We start from the raw sequence: 23,245 nt of genomic DNA, 5'->3' as shown, positions 1-23,245 counted from the left end.
TGCTCTTGATTGCAAACACATGCTTTATCATACATACACAGCCGTTATCACTAGCAATTGACACTTAGGGCTAGATTTACTAAGCTGCGGGTTTGAAAAAGTGGGGATGTTGCCTATAGCAACCAATCAGATTCTAGCTGTCATTTTGTAGAAGGTACTAAATAAATGAAAGGTAGAATCTGATTGGTTGCTATAGGCAACATCTCCACTTTTTCAAACCCGCAGTTTAGTAAATATACCCCTTAGACTAGACCTGTAGCTGGAGCAAGAGATACGTCTGAAAAACAAGTACCTGAGAGAAGCCCAGAAGTTGCGATCGAGCTTGGCACTCCCTTACTGTACATTGACTACGGGCATATGCCCCTTCCCCAATGTCCTTTGCGCTCAAAGATGAATTGTAAATTGTTGCGTTCTGTGGCGTACGGCCCGGTTCTGGGCATGTGCAAAGTAATTATGGGCATTATATGCATAAAATCACCAGTTGTACTCTTTAATCATACTTGCCAACCACGAGACTCCAACATTTTGGGGAGACCTCCAAACTCCTGGAAGAGTAGCCCGTCCTCCTGAAACTCCGCCGATGATCATGTGATTTTGCGTCATCTTCAGGGGCAGGCTGGGGGGGCAGTGGTACATCTGCCCCCTGGGCCGTTCTCCTACCTTGGGCTGGGTCACTGGGTCACCTGCATTTTTTTTCCTTTACAATATCCATAATAAGCTGCCGAGTTGAGTCTTGTCCCTCTGGCTAAAATTTGCCAGCCCTCCCCTGGTCATCATGGCCCTGCTGCACAATGATATGAGGCATGGTTTTGTAGTGTGAGGGCGGGGCCATGAATAACAAATTGCATTGTCTCGCCCTCCGCACTTGACCATTAGACCGCCCCTCAAGGTAGAAAAGCATGCGCTACTCAACAAGATGATGTGTAGGTGGGGCCGGGTGTACACGATGGACTCCGGCTGGCACACCAAAGATGGAGAAGATGCAAAGACAGGTAAGTGATGTATAAGAGTTTTATACTTTTATTCTAACACTTAATACAGCGTTCACTTATAACCCATAGTTTTCTTTTGCCATGTCTATTGAACCAAAGGTCAAAGGTCATTATTAAATTCATAAACCCACCTATATTACCCAGTACTCACATATGTCCCAAGTTCAAAAATAAAACTCTGTTCACCATCTACAGTAGAAGTCATTTATGTCCCAGAAATGGATAGGGTGTTATGTTAATATGCTATATATCATATTACAGTATTGTTCATGTTAATCTCATTTAACAATGTACACGAACAGAAGTCAATAACTCCAGCGGGTTTCTGGAGAAACAATTTTTTTGGACATACTTGAAACATTTTCTGGACAGGCTTCTGTGGGCAGACGTGCGCTCTCCTTTGTGGTTCCGCTTAGGTCCCACTGACCTGAGCCAAAGGGTGTGTTAAAAAATGTTTAAACTGGATCCAATAAAATTGGGGTCACTGCTGCCTGGCAAGCAGCAAACGTTCACATTGTTTTTTGTTTTGTGAAGAATTAAACAGGATTGATGATAATAAATATTACTCTTGAAAGAAAGTATTTATAATTACACCCCGGCTATTAGAAATCCATTGTCGTGCTTTAGTGCAGAGTCATTCATGTATACAATGGCCTTGCTGGAAAATGCAAGTGCACTGTAAAAGTGTTGATACTGTATTTCGTGTTAAGTTGAACTTTTGTATCTCTGTATAGAGGAAGCACAGGGCAGCAAGTGATTTTTCACCTGCCCTAAGAATAACAGGTGCCATTAACACATGCAACACTGGTTATCTGATCAACGAGACACCCAGACTCAGCAATGTAACCTATTACTGATTAGCCAGTCATCTGTGTGTCCAGCCTCAGCCCTTGCCCAGAATACAACATCAGAGGTAGCCGCTTCCCTTCGTAGGGAGTTAAAAGTACAGTAGCTATCTTAACTACCGGGCTTATCGCTTGTAACTGCAATCACCGTACTATACAAAGCAACAAGGACAGAGTATAAGTAGAATAGAGATAATGCGACTACAGACAAATCACAAGAACAGAACGGGGACGTTTGGAGGAGACCGGGATAAACCATCTATAGACAGACTGAGTGGCAACATTAGTCATCCTGTTATCGCTCCCGGGCACCGCAGTGTGTTGTTCCTTGCAATTAGTGATGGGTAGGTTGGTTATTAACTGGCAAAACAACTAATACAAACAAGTGAGTCACGTTTCCCTTAAAGGGAGCTCGTTGTCTGCACACAGCGGAGGCAGCCATTTTGCGGCCTGAACCACTTTTCAGAGGTAGGCAGCCGCAGCCGACGGGTACACAAGCGATCGGTGACCACGCTGAGGTACCAAGCGGGTCAGTGATGTCACGGGTTGCTGGTGAATTCATAGGCTGTATTCTCTTATTGGCTGAGAATGCAGATGATTGAGTCACTAGGGGCAGATCCTCTAACCTGACTCCTGCTCTGCACCAACACTTCCTAGTGCAGTTACCTGCGCTAAATTAATTAGTTGATGAGAAGAGTGTTTTTTAGGATTGTTTTAGTCAGCAGAGGTTATTGAAATAGTGGATTAAGTGGGAAGTTTATACTGGGTGGAAGGGTCAAGAAGAAGGGTAAATTGTTTATCATCATCATCAGCAGCAGCTATTTATATAGCGCCACTAATTTCCACAGCGCTGTACAGAGAACTCATTCACATCAGTCCCTGCCCCATTGGAGCTTACAGTCTAAATTCCCTAACACACAAACACAGACACAGACAGAGACTAAGGTTAATTTAATAGCAGCCAATTAACCTACCAGTACAATTTTGGAGTGTGGGATGAAACCGGAGCGCCCGGAGGAAACCCACGCAAACACGGGGAGAACATACAAACTCCACACAGATAAGGCCATGGTCAGGAATCAAATTCATGACCCCAGTGCTGTGAGGCAGAAGTGCTAACCACTAAGCCACCGTGCTGCCCCGTTTTATCTGCCCATGTTTTATGTGCATTCACATGAATATCCCAACGGCTGCCTCCACTGTGTGACACTACTCCTTTTTATTTTGCCGTATCTGTCTGATGTACACATGTATATTTATAAATGTATTGGACTACTCTAAATACCTTCTACGAAGCTTCTACAAACGTGTTACCAACGTTAGGAAAGCTACACTCTGCAACCACAGAGCCATTGTCCTTGTGTCTGTCCAATAATCCTCCTATCGCCTCAACAGGCCCCCCCTGTTAAATGTATTGCTGTGGAATAACGCAATAACTTGATGGCATGGACTATTGTCAGGTGGAGGGTCTGCCATCATTTGGGGGTAGGTTATGAAGCCGTGGATGGCATGGCAACATGGAAGTTCCAAAACTATGGCAAAAAGTGGGTCACAGGAACGCATTCGCATTTATTTGTTTTATATATAGACTCAACATTGGGATAGCACTATGTTTAGCATATCCATTACCGTCTATAACACACCATTAAGTAAAGCAAATATTTTAAATTGCAGTACTTTTAAGGTGGTGTGTGTATCCTTTTGTTAAATAAAATTAGAGGACATCCATTTCCCAACTTTTAAAAAGTTATGTACAAACATTTACCCTTTTTTATTGAATGGAATGCAGTAGCATGTTATAGGCTGCTGGTGTCATAGCTGATACTGTTTTAGACCTTAATGATTGATTTATAGGTGCTTTTGTGCAGCGGAATTCTGTGTGGGACGAATAAAATAGTCAAGTCAGTTCAGTTTTTTAATCAAATTAGCACTAAAATTGAACATTGTGAACATGGCGGTACAGAACATTGTGAAAAAGGAAAAGCATCATATTATATGATAACAACAGATATGGCTGTTTTTACAATTGACACTTCCCTAGGGTGTTGTAGACACCCCATATGTTCCTGTTCCCTTCTGTGCTTCCCCATGAAAAGTGTTGTCTTAGGCATGTGCCTATTTTGCCTGTATGTTAAACACTAATCTCACAAGTGAACATACACAAATACTTTATAGGCTTATGTGGGAAGAACGCGTATACAACTCTCTTTTTCTTAAAAGTGTGATGAGAAAGTGACATCAATGAAAAAGCTACTTTAAATTACGAGAAGAGTTGGCCGCCGTCCAATGAACGTTGGTTAATATTTAGTTCCATTTTGTTTTGATCAAGATTAAAATGCTGCTTCCGCTGCAAGACTGATTTAATGATATTATCTTTAATGTGGTAATCTGCCGGTGAAAGGGACTTCTCAGCCAATTGCGTCCTTCAAAGGTATAGACGTCACAAAAAAAAGGTTTGCATTTTAAATCTTATCCATTCCCCTTCTTATTTAGCAGCACATTGGTTGTGCCTCGCTCTAACATTACCAAATTCTGCACCAGCACCTCTGCCTGGTGAATTTTTACAAGGTACAGGAAACTTTCATGATAACGCATCCCTGACTGAGTTAATATGGCACCTATCCTATTGGTTATTACAGTCCCAGGGGACATTGCCAACAACCCTGCAAATGTAGCTGGCAGGGGTGTAAGAGCATTACCAGCAACATTGCTATGTGTGTGCGTTAGGGAATTTAGACTGTAAGCTCCAATGGGGTAGGGACTGATGTGAGTGAGTTCTCTGTACAGCGCTGCGGAATTAGTGGCGCTATATAAATAAATGATGATGATGATGATTGCAAAATTTAGGTATTGCCCCAGCATTCCACTCTTGTTTCACGACCCTTCACATTGCTCTCAAAAGGGTAGAGTAGGGGCTTCTTCTGAGCACGCACAATCCGGCACATGCACCCAGTACACACTCACCGGCCCGGCACATGCTGAGAACAGGGCCTCTGCTTTGCAGAGAGGGAGTCTCGAAGAGGCGGGCGACCCAGCATTTCGGGGCCCCTTCACCTTTGGGCCCTGTAGTGGCCACACCCCATACACCCCCTGTAGTTCCGCTCCTGCCTGCTAGAAGTAACCCATAAACTCAATAGTGTGGTCTTAGGCTGGTATCACACGGGTGTTTTAGCTGTTTCTCTATCACTACAGTACCTCTGTTGTGAAAGAAGCGCTCTGACGCTCTGTAGTGTGAAAGGGAAACAGTGTTTCCTACTGAGTGCTATATGTCACTAAACAAGCTTCTGAACCTGACAAGATGAGGTTATCTTGCTACAGAGGGGTACCCCTCAATTTGCAGACATATGGACTATTATGATCAGAATGTATATGTGTAAGGTACAAGGTAAGAGACCACTGTTTAAAAGTAGAGTAAGAGATATTTTGGCACCACCAAACCAATACCGAAGATAATGGCAGAATTGTTATCAAAGTAGAAAGATGTGCCTGAGATTAATGTTTGAGGTAGTTAGATAAACATCTGTCTATCCTTCCTATGTCTTACTATATACAACTCCCGCACTCTTCTGCTCCCTAGTAAAAAAAAATACTGATGTCTTGGCCGTTTTATTTTCCTGCGGCAGCTCAATCTATTGTGCATTCGACAACTCCATAATTATACCTATGTAAATTAAAGTATATGATGTAATTATCCCACCGCAGAACAAGAATCCTCCAAACATGACCCATTATTTACAATATAGGCAAAGAAGGCACCTGCCTAGGGCAGAACTGATTGTGAAGCACATTTTCAGCTGTGCACTTCTATGTAGTAGAAAATACAGGTCAAGGCTGTGAGGTCATGGGAATCTCCATGAAGAAAAGGACCCTGTTAAGTACATATTAAACCTGATTCAGGCCTCCAATGCAAATCAATACTAATAGATCCATGCAAAATGAATCTATTTTTAAGAGCTTTACTAAATACTATTAGATAACAATTTGTACTGGGACTACTAGTGCTAAAAATAGGGGAGGCTCGGTGGGGGTCTCAGGTAACTTCTCAAGGTTTCACCTGGGAAAAAATGTCAAGTTAAAAGTGAAAAAAAAACAACAATAATACTCCTGACAGTCTAACTACCTTAAACCATGAGAAAACAATTAGATCCGGCGTTCTCATACTTGGTAGAAGTAGACCATCACAGCTTGGGTTCATTTTCTGGTGTAGAGCTAATTGCATAAAAATAAACATAGGAACAAATCAGAAAAAGTGTATTTTTTTTATTAATCTGCAAACTTCCCTTTCTAATGCCCACAAAAGAAAATAGATTTAATCCAATATGCTAGCAAATGAAAACTCTATCCCTTTTAAAGAAAACAAAATCTAAAATTGAATTAGTTAGACCATAATTGCCCACTCTCCCAGGATGTCCGGGAGACTCCCGAATTTCTGGGAGTACTCCTGGGGGTAAATGTATCAAAGTGCGATTTTGCAACTCCAGCGATTTTCTCGGGAGAGTTGAAACTCGCAGATGTATGAAGCTGAGATTTCATGCAAAATCGCCAGAGGTGCTTCTGTCAAAATCGCTATTTGCAAAATCGCCAGAGATCAAACTCCCGACTGTTTGCCACTGCAGCTATACAAGTCTCCAATGTATGAAGCTTCAAATGTTTGCTTCAAAACACGCCAGATACAACACGCTGCTTGATAGCAGCGTGTTGTACAAACACATCACTGTTACACTGGCAGTGTTAAAATGTGAAAGAATAGATCAAAGTGAAAAAAAAAAAAAGCATGGGGTTCCCCCGCTATTCCAGCTTAACCCTGGTGCTGCCTGACTAGTGCTGGTCCCGTGAAAATCGGGGAAAAATTTTGCGTGGGGTCCCCCCCGATTTTCACTTTACCAGCACTAGTCAGGCAGCACTAGGGTTAAGCATGAATAGAGGGGGGACCTCACACTTTTTTTTATTTTCACTTTGATCTATTCTTTACCATTTTGACAGCTGCCGGATGACAGGGGCAGTGTAACAGTGATGTGTTTAAAACTCATTGATACAACACAGGAGGGTTTGCCAAACACAGGAGAGTTAGCTAATCTCGGGAGTGTTTACATCGCCCAAAATCGCCAGAGATGACCAGTGATTTTGAACATCAGTGTCAAAATCGCAGCTTGATACATTTCAGTTTTATTTTTCCAAAGCGATTTGCCGCGATTTAAACACGCTGGCAAACTCGCACTTTGATACATTTACCCCCTGGACTCCTGGAAGAACAGAGCGACCTCCCGGTTCATGGCCACTTCATTAGTTAAGTGCATACTTACCTACTTTCACAAAGCTCTTTCTGGGAGAGGGGCGTGACTGGAGGTCGGCCCCCCGCGATGAAAATGCCGGTTTGTCGTGGGCGGGACCAAAATTACGCGATACACCACGAATCACACCATTATTTGGTGGCAGTAGCGGGATGCGGGAGATTTGCCAGCTTTCCGGGAGTCCGTGAGACCAATCCGAATTTCGGGAGTCTCCCGGACATTCCGGGAGAGTTGGCAAGTATGGTTAAGTGGCGGGAGCAGGACCCAATGATGCGATTCACCGAGCCCCGCCACTATATGTCCACCTCCCCCCGGATCTCCCAGAGGCCAACTTGCCAAAGTTGGCAAGGATGAGATAGAGCAGGGTTGTCCAACCCGCGGCACGCGGGCCGCATGCGGCCCAGCACGCCTGTAAATGTGGCCCAGAAGGAGTTTTGGTTGTGGCAAGGGGGCAGCGCTCTTAATGGGAAAAAAAATCCTGCAAAAAAAAAAGAAAATAAACTACTTACCTTGCGGTCACGCGGTCACGTCAGCTGGTACTCCGGCTCCCTCCCTTGTCTCCTCCTCCGTGCGGTGCTCGCAGTGAATGTCGGGCGTGATGTCATTACGCCCAACATCCATTGCGGAGCGCAGCACAGAGGAGACACCCGCGCGAGAAGAACAATCAGCAGCACAGAATTGGAGAAAAGAAGAGAAGAGGACAGGAGAACAAGCCGATTAAAAGGTAAGTTAAGGGGGATTTTTTTAATTATTTCAAGGGACGCTGACCAGTGAATAAAAGTCACCTGGTCCTGGAGCATCATGGACCTTATCTCCCTGCTACATACTTCTACTTGTAATACTAATGGGGCATTATATATTATTCTCTTTGGTCCATTATAAGTTGTTATCCCTTAACTAACATAGTGGTGTAATTATCAAAACAGGTCACAATTTGGGGTCACACTGGTGTATATGTCAGGTACCGCAGGCCTGGTCAGGGCACCCTGATATACAATGCCTGGTTTAAATGATATTGCATCGAAAACAATACAAAAAAGTGATTATAGTATAATAACTAGAGAGGATTTTTTGAACAGGGCGATTGAAAGGTAAGTATAGGGGGATTTGAAAAAAAAGTGATATCTATATATATATATCTATATCTATATATATATATCACTTTTTTTCTCATATATATATATATGTTAACTATGTTTTCTATGGTTTTTTGGATGATCAGCTATCGTTATTGTTAGTGTATCTTATGTGCGGCCCAAACCAACTCGTCGTCTGCCAGTGTGGCCCAGGGAAGCTAAAAGGTTGGACACCCCTGAGTTAGAGTGAGAATGAAATAAAAAGCGACACAAACAAAACATACACAAAAAAATTCTGGCTACTACCCCTGCTCCTGAAGGTATAAAGACGAGTATTAAAAATGAATATAAAATTGCTATTCTTCCGTGAACGTGTCATGTAGCGCCATGACCTGTACCGCATGTAACATGCTCATGTTGCTGCACAGCAGTCGTGTCCCTGGAACTATCTTCATATATTGGCAATAATGATTTAGGGGTCTATTTATTAAGCAGTTTGCTCCAGAGAATGGCCATTGTAGCTCTTCTTTTAATTTATCAATTTATCTCCTACCTTAACCCGTCTAACGCTTGTCACTGCAGTCCCCATAGACAGATCGCCTCGTCGGCTCTGGCAGAACCTGCAAGCCTCCGCGTGGAGTGATGAAGCGCCAGAAGATGTTTGGGGACGGTCCGGCTTCCCACACATGCAAGTACATGCTTTATTTATTTTTATTTATTTTATTTTTGTGTGTAAGTACATGCTTCCTGGCAGAGCCACTCGTCCTTTCTAGTAGACCTCTTCAACCAGCATTCAGGGCAGGGGCAAACGCAGGATTTGTAGAGGGGAGATTCTACACCACGCCTCCAGTGGGCGTGACCAACATGCATGGGGGCGTGGCTATAATATTAGATAGTGCTCGGCTGCTCTCCAACGCTTCCTATCCCCATAATATACATGGGCACTGCTGCGTGGACTGCTGTTAGGTGCACACAGCTCTCCCTTTTCAAGCAGAGCCTTGTGGAGCGGGGGCAGGATCCAGCCACCTCAATAATACAGTGCCCCAGCCTTGAAGGGGGGATTCCAGGCACTGGAAAACCCCCCCTCGGTTTGCCTATGCAGGGGGTCTTTTTGGCCACATCCGGCACTCCTGAAAGCTTGCTAATGCCATCCTAAGAAGGTATTAGTTTTTAAGGGCTTGTGAAGAAAAGCTTGGCTTTTTCCTGCTTGATACTTTTGGCAAGATTGCAGTCCACATAGAGTTCTATGGGGACTCCGGTAAACTGCGGTAAATGGGCTAAGACAACAGAAATCTCCTATTTCTTGTGCTTTGACAATTTGAGGCATTAGGAGAAGACCTGTGATAGCCAACAGTTTTCTACACACTTACATCTTTTAAAATATTTACTCTCAGATCTGTGCTCTTCAACTGTCATAACCATGAGCTGAAAAGATCCTGATTCTGTGAACCCTATGGAGATCCTGATCGCGAGTGCATACACACTGCAGGATTGATTGGAAGGACATCTTTCCATAGCTGGACAAGATTTATAGTTCTGCTGAACAATTAATGCAATATCGTGCCGAACGGTCGTTTATCGTTTGATTGACCCAAGACTCGGCTGAAAACACTGTAGTGTGTATCCAGCCTTGCTGGGTGCAAAACAAGATATACATATCTCTAGGCACCTATTTGAACAGACTCGCTACGAATTTAAGATTCATTCACTCGCAGTTCCTTCACACAAAGGTATTAGGCAGAATTATCATTCACCCAGCTTGTATCTGTCTTCTTTCAATGATAAGTTTCCTGGAGCAAGCTACGCCCTGTTAAACTAATGTCACCTCTTCCACTCTCTTGACGCCTACACACATTATTATAATGATAAGAAGGGAAGACTTAAAAGAGATTTAAATTGTGATCTCCAAACCTTTCACCTTATTTAAGTGGAGCAGAGGCATGCAGATCATTTCTGCAGATTAAGGTGCTAGACTAGGTGTACACTTGGAGTAATCCCCACTCATGAAAACATTTATGCTGTAATGGGTATTGTTACTTTTGACATCTTCTGAATGTTGTAACAAGTCAGTGTATCCTGGAGTTTTTACATCAGCTAAAAGGAATTATGATGTTCCCAGTTGAAAATCTCATGTACTAATCTGTAGCCGTCTCGTGTCAATCTATCTGACAAGGTCCCAGCTTCTCCGCTGTAGTAAAACAGGACTAGACACACTTCCTACTGCTATAGACAGTTACATTTTAGGGTCATGTAGACATAATTTTAAAGGATAACTACACCCACAACGACAATTTTTATTTTGGAGTTCATTAAGATTTTTATTTGTTATCGCTTATTTATATAGACCCACCATATTCTGCAGCGCTGTACAGAGAATACTGGATCATTCACATCAGTCCATGCCCCATTGGAGCCTACGGTCTAAAGTTTCTATCACACATGCACTAGGGTCTATTCTTGTCAGCAGCCAATTAACTCACCAGTTTGTTTTTGGACTGTGAGAGGAAACTTGAGTACCGGGAGGAAACCCATGCAAAAATGGGGAGAATTTAGAAGCTGTACTTGTCACTTCCCGTCACCTTCTCTGTCACTGCACTATGCTGCGATCATCAAGATCAGTGACCGTTAAGTCACCAAGTACTATACTGACCTCCCATTGGCACCTCTTTACAGTACCTGGTCTGGGGGAGCCCCTATTAGAGGGGGTCTGGGCTACATGCCCCCCTTAATCCGGCTCTGGATGTGGAGGGTATTTCTCAATATGCTGCCTGCAATGGATTGTGGTATTTCTCTGCAGTTTGTGCTTTGCAGTGAGAGGTATTTCTCCGCAGTATGTGTTTTGCAGTGAGAGTTCTTTCTCCGCAGTATGTGTTTTGCAGTGAGAGTTCTTTCTCCGCAGTATGTGTTTTGCAGTGAGAGTTCTTTCTCTGCAGTATGTGTTTTGCGCTGGATGGGTATTTCTCCGCAGTATGTGTTTTGCAGTGAGAGTTCTTTCTCCGCAGTATGTGTTTTGCAGTGAGAGGTATTTCTCTGCAGTATGTGTTTTGCACTGGATGGGTATTTCTCTGCAGTATGTGTTTTGCAGTGAGAGGTATTTCTCCGCAGTATGTGTTTTGCAGTGAGAGGTATTTCTCTGCAGTATGTGTTTTGCAGTGAGAGGTATTTCTCCGCAGTATGTGTTTTGCAGTGAGTGGTATTTCTCCGCAGTATGTGTTTTACAGTGAGAGGTATTTCTCCGCAGAATGTGTTTTGCAGTGAGAGTTCTTTCTCCACAGTATGTGTTTTGCAGTGAGAGTTCTTTCTCCACAGTATGTGTTTTGCACTGGAAGGTATTTCTCTGCAATATATATGGCTGGTAATAATTATTTATGCCTAGGCAATATATGTCTGATAATGATGAACTATTTGTTGGATAAGAGAATGGCGGGAGAATGGCTTGATGGGGTACAAGGTCCTCAGGTTCAGTACCCGCAATTAAATCATTTACATTAGGACTTTCTAGATTTTGGTCTTTAAGCCCAACAAAGGCGCTGTTAAATCAAAATACACTGTATGTACATAAAAGAAATCCCATGTCACAAACGTCTGAGCACCCCGGTGCTGAATTAAACTGGGTGTTATTCACAAACAGGATATAAGTGGTCAGCAGGGGCGTAACTAGATATTTGGTTGCCCCATAGTAATAATTTGTAAGAGCTCCCACATACCACCCAATAATGAGACATAAACACATCGGTTTTTGACAAAGAAGATGAGCTTCCCTCTAGCTATGGGCCCCTTAGAAGCTGCAACGCCTGAAACTAGTGTAATTACCTCTTTGGTGCTCAGGATATTTAGCAATATTTTGCAGCTGCTGAATTATGATATCTGCTTAGAACAAACAACGTGTTCACACTTATTTTTCCCTCTGCACTTAACTCGTCCACTAAGCAAAAGGCCTTGGGTGCAAATGCCTGTGCGCAAAAGTCTATATAAATTAGCAAAACTTTATGCACTGTGCAAAATCACTCAGTGCATGCCCAGAAAGAGATACGTAAGTGAATGCAGCCATGTCCGCTCCGTGCCTAAATACATGCGTCTCATACTAAACACAGGTTGTGCTCAGTATGAGTGCCTTGATGAACTAGGCCCTATGTTGTGCTGACAAATTGTGGGAATATAAAATCCACTCAAATTGTTTTGCCTTAAGTGACACATAGAGCACAAATGCACACTGGTTAGCACATATTTGCCAACTCTGCCTGAATGTCAGAGAGACTCCCTGAACTAGGGGTGATCTCCCTCACTCCCTGAAGAGTCTGGCATTCTCCCTGATGCTGAGCCAGTACAAGACGTGGTTGACTTCGCCATCTGTGGCATGATGACACAGTTCAGAAATTGTGTCCTATGTCCATGTATTGATGCCTATGGAGGTGGCCATTTTCAGGGAGACCAAAATTTAATCAAAGACTAACAGGTAAGACAACATGACTTCAGTAATGGAGACAGAAATGTAAAAGACACTTGAGTCTCTAGAGATTTATTAGCTGCTTTTCTTTAACGCATAGTTGCCTACTCTCCTGGAATGTCCGGGAGACTCACGCATTTCTGGGAGACCTCCCGGACTCCCGGGAGAGCAGGGCAACCTCCCGATTCTCGACCCCGCAATAAATAAGTGGTGGGGCGGGGCTGAATGAAGCAAATAGTGTGTCATTGTAGCCCCGCCCCCTGTTGTAATTGGCCAAAATTGTGACAATCATTTAGGGGCGGTGCCAAAATGATGGGATTTGTGAAGCCCCGCCCCCGCACGCACACCTCCCCCGGGATCTCCCTGAAGCCAACGAGGAAAAGTTGGCAAGTATGTGTTAGCATTGCTGCCTTGTGTGATTTTCCTACAGAGGTTGATGCTTCCTCTGATAGCCTAGAATCATACATGAAGGTTAATTGGCTTTTGATGATTAGCATGTTAACACCGGGGCAGGGACCGAAGTGCCTGAATAGAATTCTCCGATTAGACAGCTCTGCTCTATACAGAGGATAATAATAATACAATCAGGGCCGGACTGGGACTAAAAATCAGCCCTGGCATTTAAAGTCCACAGGCCCACCTCAGTTCCAGCAGGAAAGAAAGCGAGGTGGGCCTGCACGGCGGCACCGAAAAAGGTGTGACCACATTGTGTTGTGGGTGTGGCCAACATGGGACAATGATACATACATTAAAATAAAACATTACATTTATCACGCCATCCCCCGAAGCACATTATGACACCTCCAGCCCACTGTACTTATCTATGCTTCTAGTGCTGTTGACATCCATAAGGGTGGGAACTTCCTGTAGAGTGAGCAGGGAAGCTCTTAGTCTCACAAGATTACCAAATCTCCTCGGCTTGCTCTGCAGGCTGTGTCCTATCCAGAGACGTGGAGCAGCTATCCGCTCCCTCCTGCTAATCAAAGCTGGATTAACGCTTGGGGGGCCTGGGGTATTTAAGACAGGGAACCCCTATTATGTAACATGGCTATCATTTTAGACAAATGTTAGACAAATACACAGGCAATACTGTGTGCAATACTGTTAGTTGCGCGCAGCTCTGCCTTCACAAGTAGTACAGTGTGAAGCGAGACATATCTCCCAACTGTCCTTGTAGTTGGACCAAATCTCACTAAATGAGACAGTCACCAAAATTCGGGACTTCCCCACCAGATTCAGGACAGTTGGCAGACTGTCCTGCTCTCTCCTACCTGTCTTGTTAATTTCACCACCTGTGGCTCCTGGTGTCTTTAGTTCAGTTGCTGCTTGTCTGGATACTGGAATGTTGGAGGCCCTATTTGGAAAAAAAAATGGGTACATGTAATTTAGAAAACTCCAACCAGCCCTGGTGTTTAATCAATACAACCCATGTTTTATAATTAGGCCTCCCTCCAGCCCCAACATTAAAATACTAGTATTCACATTTAATATAAATAGCTGCTGCTGCTGATAAATAAACCTATTTCCCTCCCTCCAAACAACCCCAGCAATAAATGAAATAGCATTTACGTTTAATAAATATACCTATTTCCCGCAACCATCTCTGCCATTAAATAATTCATATTCACATTTTTTTTCCCAAACATCCCCACTTTCAATTAATAGCCCCCAAACCACCCCAGCATTAAATTAAAGGTCCAATCACCCTATCTTAAATTGCTAGACATTAATATAAAATTAACCCACATCACCCCACAAATAAAATAGCACAAATTAAATAATTAGCCCCCACCTAAACTCCACCATTAAATTAATAGCCTACCTCCCACATTATATTAACATTCTCTTTTTTCCCTCATGCCTGAGTACATGCCCCCAATTGATATTATGCCACTCAGCAGTGCCCCAAAATCATATTATACTACACAGTAGTGCTCCTAAATAATCTTATGCCACAATAGTGCCCCCAGTTGATATTATGCCACAACAGTGCCCCCAGTTGATATAATGCCACAATAGTGCCCCTAAATCATATTATGCCACAATAGTGCCCCCAGTTGAAATTATGCCACACAGCAGTGGCCCAAATCACATTATCCCATTTTTTGTGTGGCACCTTTTCTCTTCACCCCCCTCCTCCCTGTTATTGTGTGGCACTTTTTCTCTTCTACCCCCCCCACCCCCCATTTTTTGTCTGGCACCTTTTCTCTTGTCCACCCCCTCCCCATGTTTACTTACCTTCTCAGCTTCTGTCTCCGAGTCCTGCCCGCTCTTCGTCAGCTGCCTTCCAGGACCTGTACTGATTACATGTGCAGCGCTGAGCGCGGCACATATGACCAGGAAGTGTCGGTGCACAGTGCACGGTCAGTGCACTGACAGCTCGAACCGGCCCATCTGACCATCGGCCCTTCTGGCATTTGCCAGAAGCGCCAGATGGCCAACATGGCCCTGAATACAATTGTTTAAGGTTCTCTCTATAAAATATATTTCCCATGAAAAGCACAAACCTGCAGCACTGACTGTTTCTATTCATAGCATAAAATGGAAACCGTTTGACACAACATTAAAAATGATTCAGGCAGGAAGTCATAAAAAAGCAAACATGCTCAATTTGCAAGTCATTTCCCTCGTAAGACAATGGATTTAGAGATTAATACACAATAATAGCAGTTAGCGCTAAACAAGATGGAGGGGGGCCAGGAACAGCTGCCATATTATCCCCAGATCGTACACTGTAGAGCTGTTTCCCTGCATACATAACTGCTTATAAATAGGTCTTCCAGTCTAGAGATGTCTTTCAACCACACTCGTGCCTGAGATTCTCATTTCTGTAAATCGGAAATAGGGTCTTCCTTTTAGCATGTTTTTTCTTTCAATAAAAGCCAACCCTTTTTCCTTTCAAATGGAAAATACAGAAACTTATTGGAATCTATTCCCACAGAGTCAATCTAGGTGCATCAAAAGTCTGAGTAATAAATGGGACAAAGCGACTACTATAAAATTATACCATGTGATAGAACATGGAATATTATAGATGTTCTGTATGTGTGTCCCAGGTTTCTGTCTTATGCTTTTTAAACTACAGGTAAATTATGTAGTGTGATGAAAAGACAGCTTACCAAAAGGTTTGGCTCGAGCAAGAGCTGGTTTAAGGGTTCCCTGAAGTGAATGGAGAGAGAGGACGGGCTCCATTCCTCAGGCCCAGTTCGGATCTTCTGGACTCCCAGCCAGACAGCAGGCTGATTAGTAGCTACAGCTACAAGGCAGTGACTGCAAGGTCACTTACCTGGGGAAAGCATGCAATATAGAGAGACACATCCATGACCATGTAAATCAGACAACTTGCTTATAACGCCTGTGTCTGTGGGTTGGATACTAGGTCCTCGACACTTAGAGAGGGACAATATTGTTAGTTACAGTCAATTGATGACATCTAAACTCATTGTTTATATAAATATTAACGTAAAGCAATAAATCAATACATTTGATGTATGTACTATATATTAGATAATGTATGCCCTGCTGTAAATTAAAAAAGATATTATAAGTCATCATTGAGTTCTGCGATCATGTAAAGGTAATTTTATGCCGCATGAATCTCAGAACTAACTTCAAATATCCATAATGATTTACAGTATGGGGTGTGCTATTCCCCAAGATTTCCTAATAAACACTAAAGTGATGACATCAGAACTCACTGTTTAAATGGATAATATTTAAACAATATTATACATATAGTAGCACGGGTTGTGTATTATAGGAAAATAAAGGTTATAAATTTAACAAATATTTCCAGGACAAATATGAGCCTTATATGCCCCAAAAACACAATGCTCAAATTATTACTTAACTCTAGGGGTGGTGTATTCCAGAGAAGACCACCAATATTTATTTTGACATGTGGGACAAACAATCAGAATAACATACCACCCAATATTTACAATCCCAAAAGCGGGACAAAGTAAGCCCCGTCCCTGTTGTGCCAAACTCCGCCCACCAATGGGCATATTTGGGTAATCTCCACCCACTTTCCTGTGAAGCCGCACCCATTTTGTGGTGTGCATCAGGATGTCCCTCTAAAATATTGACCATTGGGAGGTATGAGGTACATCACTAGAATAAAATATAGGTATAGGCAAGCCCTTGCTTCATTCGTCGTTCTCTCCACCCCAAGACATGCCATCCAATGTCTCGAAACTTCAAAGGTAGTCACTATTCCTTTTGTGCTTCTAACTGTGGAGCAAAGTGCTGGAGGTACTGGGGAAAGAGGAGGAGTAGTTTGGTGGTCAGGAGGTGAACTTCTCCATGACTCCAAGGGGTATATTTACTAAACTGCGGGTTTGAAAAAGTGGAGATGTTGCCTATAGCAACCAATCAGATTCTAGCTGTCATTTTTTAGAATGTACTAAATAAATGACAGGTAGAATCTGATTGGTTGCTATAGGCAACATCTCCACTTCTGCAAACCCGCAGTTTAGTAAACCTAGCCCCAAATATTCTGCTATATAAGATGCAGTTTTGCCCTAATAATATAACCCACCAACCTCCACCCTAAGAACATATCGTTTTTGCAAATTCTAAAAGATGATGTTCGCAGAGAACTGGACCAGAGAGCTCACATTCTCTGCTGTACAAGTATCAGGATAGCGAAGAGCCGTAGGTCAGAGACAACCAGTGATTATTGTAAAGGGTATTGGGCTAAGGACATACCTATAATGAAACATACTGAAGCAGTCGTCTAAGTCAGTGGTTTTTAGGAGCAGCAAAATGTAGACACATAAGTCAAGAATGATAATTTCCTTGAAATAAATGACTGATTTCTGCTTTATAGATACCTATATTAATGATTACAATGATACTTGAATGTTACTGTGTTTGCTAAACTAATACAAGTGTTTAGGTGGATTTGTGTAAGGGATAAGAGGGTGACAATTTCAGTTGTTGCTTTAAGTAACAGGGTGGGTAAGTACAGCTTTAGGAGAGGCTGTTCTAATGCAACACAGATAAGAGTTCAATGCACTTGTATAATGATTAAAATATATTCCAATAACATACCACCGATACGTAGTCATCCCTCCGACCATGTGATTGTCACAAGACTTCATCTAGGATGATCTGGAAAACATAACACATATATCAGTATTTAGGACAAAGCAAACAGGTGATGTATACATATAATATATTTTTTTTCAGGGCTCCCAAGTGTCTGTGTTGTTCCCATAGTTTTACCCAACATTTTAAAGTCACAATACTTATTTAGCTATAATTTAAACTCCGGTAGAACCCAAATTAACTGGCCAATTTGATTAGAGTGTGGTTTGTCTTTATTCCACCATTACGGGACTATTGTAACAGCACATCAATTACGATCTATCCAGTTTAATTTCTAGACATATTGGGATACTAATATGAGCAATTCTCTTGGACTAGAAATTATACGATGAATTAAGATATTGAGACAATAGTACTATTTTATCTCCAAAAAAGTAAAATCAGCTTTTTCTTTTTTTAAGATCTTGTTTAAAAATAACATATTTTTTTTTTAAAAAAAATATTTTATTCCAAAAATGTCTTTTTTTAAAAGATATACTTTTTATATATATATATATATATATATATATATATATATATATATATATTATACATTTTCCATGTAGGCCTATACAAAGTGATTTGTCACCTCCAAATCGTTGAAGTTGTAAATTGAGCAATGCTGCAGGGTTTACACTCATCTCAGAGTCCATACAAGACATATGTAGAATATATGCCAAGTTATATCAGGGTTACCCATGAAAGGAAATAAACAAATAAACACAAATAGCAACTATCGCTAGGGGAACTTTACTGCTAGATCACAAAGCAAGTGTTATTGGTTTTGTGGCGGTAATTCTAAGAAAAGATGTTATAGGCACCCATTTTGGCAATGCTGGAAGGAAGTTATAAAGGTGTTGAAGCTCTGTATTAGAGATTGACTGTATTACAATGTAACCATTGTACAATGGTCATTTAATATAAACTGTACTTCAAATAAAAGTTATCTCAACATGAAAGATCCACAAATGAGTCTATATAAGTGGCGAAGCGCCAAAATCCTGGGGAAGCGCCGGCAAAAGGCTCTTTAAACACTTTATCTCATTTAACAAAGGGTTAACACTAGAGAAATCATAGATTTCTAATAGAATTAACTAATATAGTTACCGGCCCTTACCGCTGTCCCCATAGACCTCTATAGGGACAGCAGAAAAAGCTCATTTATGAAGGATCTCATAGGCAAACCGAGGGGTTTCCTAGTGCCTGGAAACCCCCCTCCAAACCTGGGGCACTGTATAATTGAGGTGGCTGGACACTGCGCCCGCTTCACACGGTTCTGCTTGAAAAGGGAGAGCTGTGTGCACCTAACAGTAGTGCAGGCAGCATTGCCCATGTATATTATCGGGATAGAAAGAGTTGGAGAGCAGCCAAGCACTGTCTAAAATTATAGCCACGCCCCCATGTATTCTGGTCACGCCCACTGGCGACGGGGTGTGGAAACCCCTCTCTACAAATTCTTTGGATGGCGTTACTGGTAATTTTTAATGTGATTCAGCTGAAGCTTCTCCAGGTTTCTCTGGATCCCTCTTGGATGAAAGTGCCACGTGCATTGTACTTTCTCTATTTCCCGGCAGTATTAGGCTGCCAGTCTAAGGACAAGTCTTTGGTGAGCAGGGTCAATTCCAGCCCTGGCACAGCGAATTGCAACGGTACTTCATAATGTACAGCTGCGATTTGCAGCGATACATACTGATGGTTACCGCGCTAGGGGCTATAAAAAGTTCCCATAGTCTCTGTAATATGGGATAATGTAAAATGAAGGGCACCCTCTTTAGGTGATTTATTTACTGAGCACAACATAGTTTGCCTGTTACGTAGCATCTCTATATATATATATTAGGGATGAGCACCGGCGACTTTTGGTGTCTCGTGTTTTGTGTTTTGGATTCGGATTTTCGCGATATTTTGGGTTCGGATTTGTTTCGCAAAACACCTGCCGAAAGGTTTTGGTTCGGATTTAAGGTTTTGGATTCGGATTTTTTTTGAAAAAAGCATAAAAAGTTAAAAAATCAAGTTTTTGGGCTTATTTTCACTCCTACGCTATTATTAACCTAAATAACATTCAATAACAAGCATTTCCACTAATTTACAGTGTATTCTGAACACCTCACAATATAGTTATTAGTCCAAAACGTTGCAACGAGGTATCTTTCCGGACTGCGTAGTGGAGTGGTCCCCACAATATAATAAGAAAACCATCAACTGGTCTTAATCGCACCAAAAAATGTACCTGGACTGCGTAGAGGAGTGGGTTACCACAATATAATTTAAAAACCCTGAACTTGTATGATTCGCACCAATAAATGTATCTGGACTGCGTAGAGGAGTGGGTCACCACAATGTAATAAGAAAACCATCAACTGGTCTTATCGCACCAAAAAATGTACCTGGACTGCGTAGAGGAGTGGGTCACCACAATATAATTTAAAAACCCTGAACTTGTATGATTCGCACCAATAAATGTATCTGGACTGCGTTGAGGAGTGGTCACCACAATATAATTACTAAAAAACCCTCCACGGCTCTGAATTTCCCAAAAAAATATTCTGGACTGTGTAGTGGGGTGGCCCCGGTACTAAATTTGATACCTGGGCCACAATACCTCCTCCAAGTTCCAAGTGTAGTGTTTATAACATATTAACACTACACTAATTCTAGCACGTCAAACCCTCTTGTTTTAAATAATGACAGGGCATTTAACTTTTGATTTAATTTTTTGAATTTGTTGACATTTTCTTTTACTTTTTGAACATGGCAAACGACTGTTGAATGGTCACATAATGCCAAAAAAATAGTTGCAAGATGGAATTGTCCTTGGGCCCTCCCACCCACCCTTATGTTGTTGAAATAGGACATGCACACTTTAACAAACCAATCATTTCAGCGACAGGGCCTACCAAACAACTGTGGCTGAAATGATTGGTTTGTTTGGGGCTCCCACACCAAAATAACAATTCATCTCTCCCTGTACAAACTAAACAGGCTCTACTGAGGAAAGATGTCGTCCTCATCCTCAACCTCTGATTCCTCTCCCCCTACAGTGTGTACTTCCTCCTCCTCACACATTATCAATTCGTCCCCGCTGGACTCCACAACCACAGGTTACTCTGTACTATCTGGAGGGCAGTGCTGTACTTCATTGAGGAATTGATTATTCATTTTTATAAACATCATTTTTTCAACGTTGTGAGGAAGCAACCTCCTTCGCCGCTCACTGACCAGGTTCCCCGCTGCACTAAAAACTCTTTCCGAGTACACACTGGAGGGGGGACAACTCAGGTAAAATAGAGCCAGTTTGTACAGGGGCTTCCAAACTGCCTTTTTTTCCTGCCAGTAACAATATGGACTGTCTGACATGTCTATTTGGATGGTGTCAGCAAAATAATCCTCCACCATTTTTTCAATTGTGACAGCATCCAATGCAGCGACAGTAGACATGTCTGCAATGGTTGGCAGGTCCTTCAGTCCGGACCAGATGTTATCAGCATCCCCGCCAGCGGCTCTTTTAGGAAAACTGAGCTTTTTCCTCGCAGCCATAGATGTGGAAGAAAATGAGGGTGGAGCTGTTGGCATGTCACGGTCCTCTTCAGAGGACAATCTCCTGACCAGAAGGTCTTTGCACCACTGTAGACTTGTGTCCGCCGGAAACAGAGACACAACATACGCTTTAAACCGAGGATCGAGCACTTTGGCCAGAATGTATTCCTCTGACTTTAAAAGAGTGACCACCCTCGGATCCAGGCAAAGCGTACGAAGGGCTTCATCCACAAGAGCTACATGCTTTGTTGGATCGCAATGCTTTACCAGCTCCTCCCTCACTTTCTCCAGCTGCTTCTGCAACAGCCTGATCAGGGGAATGACCTGACTCAAGCTGGCAGTGTCGGAACTGACTTCTCGTGTGGCAAGTTCAAACGGCTGGAGAACCTTGCACAACATGGAAATAAGTCTCCACTGCGCTTGACTTAGGCGCATCCCTACTCCTTTGCCTATGTCGTAGGTGGCTGTGTAGGCCTGAATGGCCTTTTGCTGCTTCTCCATCCTCTGCAGCATATAGAGGGTGGAGTTCCAGCGCGTCACAACCTCTTGTTTGAGGTGATGGCAGGGCAGGTTCATGCTTTTTTGATGTGCCTCTAGTCTGCGGTAGGCACTGGCTGAATGTCGAAAGTGTCCAGCAATTTTGCGCGCCACCGCAAGCATCTCCTGCACACCCCTGTCACTCTTGAGGTAATACTGCACCACCAAATTAATGGTGTGTGCAAAACATGGGACGTGCTGGAAATTGCCCATATTTAATGCCCGCACAATGTTACTGGCATTGTCTGACACCACAAATCCCCATGAGAGTCTAAGTGGGGTAAGCCACTGGGAGATAATTTTTCTCAGTTTCTCTAATATGTTGTCAGCGTTGTGCCTCTTATTAAAGCCTGTAATACACAATGTTGCCTGCCTTTGCACGAGCAGCCATTTTGTAGATGCTGCTACTGATGCAGCTGTTGCTGTTGCTGCGGAAGGTGATGCATCTACCCAGTGGGCTGTCACAGTCATATAGTCCTTCGTTTGCCCAGAACCACTTGTCCACATGTCCGTGGTTAAGTGGACAGTGGGTACAACCGCATTTTTCAGAGCACTGAGGACACATGATCGTACTTATCTGTACATTTTTGGTATCGCCTGCCTAGTGAAGTGGAATCTCGACGGGATTTGGTACCGGGGACACAATACCTCCATCAACCCTCTAAATCCCACTCCACTGATGGCGGACATCGGGCGCACGTCTAGCACCAACATTGCAGTTACAGCCGCAGTTATACGCTTTGCAATAGGGTGACTACTATCGTATTTTCGTAAGTTGACGAGGAGGGTGTTGCTGGTGTGTATCCAACTGGACCACGGGATTTAGGTGTCCCTGTACCGATGACGGTCCTAGCCCCAGTTCCTGAACTAACCACTGAACTATGAAGGTTATTCAGGTGACGTATAAGGGAGGATGTCCCTAGGTGGGCAAGATCCTTACCCCTGCTTATTTGAGCTTTACATAAGCTACATATGGCCATACATTGGTTGTCCGGATTTGGATAAAAATAACTGCAGACCGAAGAGGTGCATTTTTTGGTCTTCTGACCAGGCATGACGATGGGCTTTTTCATCCCATGGACATCAGCTGTTTCCCCCCCTGGTGCCTCATTTACAATAACCACATCACCATCCTCATCATCAAGTTCCTCCACAGCGCCAGCTACATCATCAATAGGCTCCTCCCAAACCACCTCTTCCCGTACAGTGATGGGAAGGTCAGGCTTGACAACCACCAACACCCTTGGACTCGCCTTGGGGATTTGTGATAATTTCTCTTTAGAAGGCAGAGTTGTTTGCTGTTTTGTTGCTGACAGCATAACTCTCTTCAATTTTTTGTAGTGGGGGGGAGGAGGAGGAGGGCTAAGATCCTTGGGTGAAGATGGACCACTAGTCATGAACACGGGCCAGGGCCTAAGCTGTTCCTTGC

General features: G+C 42.9%; 1 protein-coding gene across 1 annotated transcript in view; it reads right to left on the bottom strand.

The window, feature by feature from the left end:
• The window catches only part of CCND2 (cyclin D2), a 484,289-nt gene that overhangs the window by 292,925 nt on the left and 168,119 nt on the right, over positions 1–23,245 (bottom strand). Inside the window, exon 3 of the mRNA XM_075210201.1 lies at positions 17,707–17,766. The gene's annotated coding sequence lies outside the window, so the exon portion shown is untranslated. The remainder of the gene's footprint in view (positions 1–17,706; positions 17,767–23,245) is intronic.

The sequence above is a fragment of the Mixophyes fleayi genome, chromosome 4 (assembly GCF_038048845.1).
Source record: "Mixophyes fleayi isolate aMixFle1 chromosome 4, aMixFle1.hap1, whole genome shotgun sequence".
NCBI classification, from domain to species: domain Eukaryota; kingdom Metazoa; phylum Chordata; class Amphibia; order Anura; family Limnodynastidae; genus Mixophyes; species Mixophyes fleayi.
The sequence above is the reverse complement of the archived record's forward strand: the minus strand, read 5'-3'. Positions and strand labels throughout refer to the sequence as shown.